We start from the raw sequence: 6,385 nt of genomic DNA, 5'->3' as shown, positions 1-6,385 counted from the left end.
CCTGTACACCAGGAGTCGAAGATTCATAAAGATGTAAACAAAAGTCAATATAGAGTTAGTCAAAAGGTGACTAAGGCCCTGGATCTGCGCTGGCTGGAGTGGAAAAAGAAAGAACTGATGTCAGCGCGCAGGGGCGGCGTCTAAATAGACACGCAACGTCATGCAGACGACCACGCCGCCGCCGACTAACGCGGAGTCGCCCATCGCCACCTACCAACGCGCAGGGGTACTGCTACGAAAAGATTTCTCCGGATCCAGTCCGACGCTAGGGGGTAATTCTAAGGTAAGGAATCTATAACTACGGTCTATTTCAGATACAGCTATTACCAACCCTTTTACCTACTTTATATGGCTGATGCCACAGCTATATTGTGAATTAGCAATTCTAAGGTCTACAAATTCACAACATTTTAGTATAAAAGCACCGAATAGTGCAAAGTTTGCTAAAGTCTACAAATTGTCATCTAAAATTATGTAGATATGCATTATTGACCCAATGGTTTAATAAAGTGTCTTTTTAAAATTGTTTCAGTGGGTCAGGCCGGGCTGGCTGACAAAGAATAGAGCATTGGCAAGAAAAGACATTGTCAGCTCGGAGGAAGGCACCATCTCTTGGTACAACGAGTTAGGAGGCGGAACCAACAAAAAGCAGGAGTAGGGCTCTCAGCTTGAGAGCTACCAGATCTGCCGCAAGAGACTTCAGACAGAGAGTGAAGAGTCACTTTGGTGATGTGGATATGGGCACCACCGGAATGGGGTAGGAGGATTTTGGTGCTTCTCTTGGCATTGAGCAAGAACAAACTGTATTGGTCTCTCACCCTACCTGCTGTAGTCCCATCAAACAGTTCTTTCATCACTATTTCCCATGCTACCCTTCATTTTCTTTCTTCGCATGGGGTGTATGTTCATTCCAGGGTCAGCTAAATTAAGTCTGGATCAGAGGATCTCTATATCCTCGTAAAAACTGAGAGTGAGAATGACCAGTGACTTCTGCCCCCAAGCCTGAATCTGAATTGGACATCCTCTGGCTAGGGGGTCTGGCTTTAGTGTTTGACAGAGGACTCTTGTTTTTAGACTATTTTTGGGCTAAGAACTTTTTTTATCCCCCTTTGTATATAAAGTGGTTTCCTTGACACTTAAGGACATATTTTTATTATTTGCCAAACCCCTTCCAAGTTAGCATTTCGATCTCTTTGCTAAGATTACATTTTCTTTCCTTTTTCTTAATAACCAATAATAATTTTATTACGTTTAACAATTAATGGCAGCATCTACCAACATTCTTCAATCAAAGGTGAGGGAGGTAGAAGTATTAATCCATTCAACTTCCACTCTATATATCACAAAATCAATGGAGAATGGATCACTAGTAGACTACATTTCCGGGGGCAGAGGCAGCACTAGCCAGGAAATCCCGCAGAGCCGGTGACTGAGGAACTTTCTCTTACCCCTGATGAAAGTACATTTCAAGATTATCACGGTACTACTGACCTTGTAAAGTGAGCATGTGGAGAACTGCTCCACTGAGATACTACACAACTCGTGCAAGTATTATTATATTTTTAAAATATTCCACCTCGGTCCTGACGAAAGCCCCATAGACCCGGCTGGGCATGGTGGGGCTGAAACATGTTGACCATTTCTTATGTATAGGGGGTCTAGTAACTCGACCCTTCATTACATCAAATTTTTAAGTATCCTTGATCTATATCTTTAATAAAACCATTTCTTTTTAAGATTGAAGGATTTTTTAAACTCTATCACTTTTGGGAGCACTATTTCTGGAGCACTGCTACAATACCAGTGGGTACCTCCAGGTGGAGGTTGGATATACACAAAAAAAGAACCCTATGATGATGCACCCACGCTATGTTACTTGGTGGAGAATCAAGATATACCACCTTATCGAAAACGTGCGTGTATGAGGGTTTTTTAAGAAGGGCGTCCTGAATAAAAACTCTGGTGCTGTAGTCTACTAGTGATCCATTCTCCATTGATTTTGTAGCATCCACGAACATTCAAGAAAAAATATTATTATTCATATCAGACCATAACATGGGATTGTCACACTAGTAAGCAACATTATTACATCGGCAGTCCATGATACACCCACCACCCACCTCATATCCTCCTCTTATGTTTTTGGGTACAATCCCTCACTTTTCTTGGTAAGAAACACAAGTCTACTTTCTTCCTCCAGAGTGCCATCGAAGGGGGTTTTGACTGCTTCCAGGTTCGGACAATGTCTTGTTTGTCCACCAAGGAGGTCACTCCTATGAAAGCCCTTTTTGATCTCGGTCCTTCTACTGCCTCCAGGAGACCCAGTAAGGCCAACCGAAGACCCAAATCAACTCAGATACTTGTTCTCTACCCACTCCAAAAGGATGCCAGGGCTGGGCAGGACCAGACCATATGGATGAAGTCAGCCGGGGGAAGGAACATCTCTCACACTTGGCTCAGTCCACAAGGTCCATCCACTGTAAAAGCTGGTGCGGTCAGATGTGTTGCATATAGGTAATTGGTTTGGACCAATCAAAGCCGCTATGAAATCACCAGTTCCCTCTGGGCCAGACATGCCTCCCTCCAATCATCGCCATCTAAATCATCCACCCCACTCTTCCACCTATTACTGAGATGGAGGAATTGGTAGGGTGCAATAATTATCGAGGAGTGATAGATCATGGCGATGGCTCCTTTATCCAAGCTTCCCATTAGCAACTTCTCCTCGAAAGGACTATATTCAGGGATCTCTTTATTCACAAGAGGTAGACAAGCAAGGCATGACGCAACTGAAGATCGCAAAAAAATTGCATGTGGGTGAGGCAGTATGGGTCCCACAGCCACTGAAATTACATTAATGTCCCGCCAGGGTGAACATCCCCAAGTAAGTAATTCTTATTCTGTTCCACTGGGCGAACCCCTGCAAGCTGAAGCCAGGTCCACTGCCACAGTGGTGTCATGCTTCTAATGCAAAAGTGTAATGCAAAAGTTCCAGTGGATATAGAGCAGGGCTGCTCTCCAGCAGAGTAATGTCAACCCGGGTACAGAAGGGAGTAGCAGGGGAAATCAGATTCCCATAGAGCAGGCCAAGAACACCATTAAAGTCCACGATGTGTAGTTTATTTCCTTCCGGTCCCTTCTTAAGGACACTTGTTCTATACCCCACAATATATATATTATTGCAAAAAAATATATAATGTCTATAAATATTTTGAATGCTACCAACAATCTCTTTCTTGCGTTTACAAATCATACAGCATGATGCAAGTCATACGGGATGATGCATTGTACATCAGCCAAAGGACATGTTTTGTGATTTAGAAGATACCACTGCCCGCATGCGTGACTGTCTCAAATGGCAAGCAGGATGTACAGAGAGGGGTGGTACTTGGGAAGCTGTGTGCTACAGATTCAAGAATGTGGGATAACTGCTCCTCACCAGTGGTGTGCTTCCCTCAGATGATTGAGAGAAGACCGGAGATGCACCTTCATGACGGAGTGTGTAGGAGATTGGATAGAGAGACCCTGCAATGTGAGGGCCGAGTGGAGGTCAGTGTTGCACAGGTGAATGGAGCATCCCTGGCTGTTTGGTTAATGGCCGGTAGAACTGGCAATCCTGAGAACGGATTTAGGAGGAATACTGATGCCCAGCCATAAAGTGGCCTTCGTTAAGGTTTTAGGTGTGGGGTCAAGAATGCCCTCCTCTTTCTCCGGGTACTCCAGCTCCTGGGCTAGCTCGTGATTCTCCTCCCCTCCTCTTCTTCTTGGTGGACAGTGCACACTGAAGATATTGTTGCCAGGAGAAGAATCAGATTCTCTCTTAGGATTTCCCGCTGACCTCTGCTTGTTCAGCATCACCGTCCAACTCAATGGTGCCCAAAACCAGGAAGAAGATTTCAACAGATGAAGAACATCACATCTAGTTTTTTTTTTTATCTCTCAACAGACTACTTTAATAAACATTGTTCTGAAAATACAGAATAAAGTTAGTACCATGTGAGATTAAGACAACATATGCTGTTAAAGGTTGCTCCATGGATGAGATTAGTATATATCAACAATGTAAACTCACCATTCCCAGTAACAGAGATGACTGTTTTGCAGTTCCCCTGTGAGGTCGGCTGCTGAATCTGGGTCCTGGTAGATGATATTACAAAAGTGTGTACAGATTCAGCAGTTTTAGAGATGAGATGTAGGTTCAATTGACATTCTTAATCTATAGTCACAATGGCCACAAATGCAGCTAGAGACATACATGAGCGTATCCACAACCATGAATAGTAAGTAAACATATATAGTGTGGTGTAGAAGCCAAAGCCAAGAGGGAAGGGGAAGGGGGGTGGGGGGGGGGGGAGATTCCCTCTTGGGAACTAGAACCCTCACACACCCAGCAAGCAGCTGCTCCAGATCCCTTCCGGATTACGCGTGGGGGGTAGGTTTGCAGGCAGAGACCGCACACCGCTTGGGTCCCTGACTCTTCTGTGCAGGTCCCACAGAGCAGACTGAGAAGCATCTTAGGGACACACCTAGGGTTGCATCACTCAAGGCAGGACCAAACGGCCTGTCGCACTACAGACCTTAAGAACAAAGGTTGTATGAAGTTTTTTAGTTTCACTGTGTAGTATGAGCACCAAGGTCCTGAGGAATTGCTATTTAAGCATGAAACATGTCGACCTAAATTGAGGGTAGCAGATATTTCGCCACATATAACTGTGACATCTATCTCCCCTCCCACCATTTTAATGAAGAGAGTTAGCCACGTTAATAAATTCCCTTGTGGACTAACCCACCTTTTTTAATCAATCACCACTTATCCACGACTACACATTCACCTGCCCTCTCACACGCACGCATCATATGGCTGGAACAAAAGATCTCCGCTAAAGAGCCCCTTCGCGGGTGCCCGTCGGACATTGCAGCGCCAGTCTGACGAGGAGCAGGACCCATATGATGAAGCATGACACCTAGCTTGCTGGGTGTGTGAGGGTTCTAGTTACCAAGAGAGAATCCCCCCCCCCGCCCGACTTCCCCTTCCCTCTTGGCTTTGGCTTCTACACCACACTATACACACACACACACTCTCTCTCTCCCTTTCTAACCAGTCCTTCTGGGGAACTGTGTGTACCTTCCTTGTTGCCTATGTTATAAACAAGGCCTTCTCATACATTGCCAATTTTCAGGGCCTAGTTGGATGACAAAAACTATGAAACAAATATGCAGACATATAAAGCATGGTGCCAAGGGGGATGCTTGAGAAAATACATACAGCAACCCTGTCAGTCTTCAGAGAAGATATCGGCTCCCTAGGAAAAAGAGCCAAGATTTAACTTACCAATGCATACCATCTGTCTGCTGTGTGGGGCCAGTACCAGAGTTGTAGCACTATTTGGAGTAATTGGAGTAGTGGTAGGTGGTGGAGGGGACATCAACACAGAGCATTACAATCAAAAATAAAAACATTTCTACAAATTAATGTACCAGTATACACGAGAAGGTGTAATGTGAGTACAATTAAAACAAGTAGCAAAACACATATTGACATTTATGACTTGGATACCAAAAACAATTTACAATAATCCTCTATAATGTGTTAGTCAGTTTGTTTGTAGAGAGATATACCTGTCTGTGTAGGTGGTTTACGTTGTAAGACCTGCCCTGTGTGTTTGCCTACCTCAGTAGCGTCCCAGCTGAACCAATCAATCCAGCTTTATAGAGTAGCAAAATAAACATTAACACAACATGCATATTTGTTTAAAGCTAGTGTTACAGGGCATTTATGTGGGGTATATAAGTGATGTGCCACGAATAATGCAGGTATGAGTGGAGGACAGATATAGATGAGTGTGTGAACATTTTTTTAAAGAGATAAGGAGATTTTCTTATATAGACAGAGAGTCATGGCTGCCAAATTGTACAGGATCATGCATGACTAGCTAAGCCAGTGCCAGTTTTTTTTTTAGGCGTCTGGGATGTCTAGGACTTTGGGACGTGTAGTCTTATTTAAGCAAGCATAATAATAGGACTACATATCCCGCAATTCAAAGAAAAGCCATGACTGCCTTAGCTGGTCATGTATGGACCTGAAAACTTTCCAGCTATAGAGGTTAGGGCTTGGAGCACTCTTACCTAACACCACATCAGTGTTATCCTGCAGTGGCAACCCATTATAGCAGGTAGCCATGGTAGAGATGATGTCCTTCTCGATGAGGGTGAGATTGAGACATGCTCCAGGCTACAGTTGGTCCTCCAGGAAAAACTTTAGCCAGCTCAATCCTGGAAAACTTCTCCTTCAACCGTCTCCTCTGGTCTTGCCAATGTTTCTCAATGTCCCCCATGGCCTTGACCTCATCTCAGAATGCATTGACTGAATCAGTCACCTCCCCCC

Source organism: Lissotriton helveticus, chromosome 6 (genome assembly GCF_964261635.1).
Source record: "Lissotriton helveticus chromosome 6, aLisHel1.1, whole genome shotgun sequence".
Taxonomy (NCBI): domain Eukaryota; kingdom Metazoa; phylum Chordata; class Amphibia; order Caudata; family Salamandridae; genus Lissotriton; species Lissotriton helveticus.
This window is presented reverse-complemented; position numbering follows the sequence as displayed.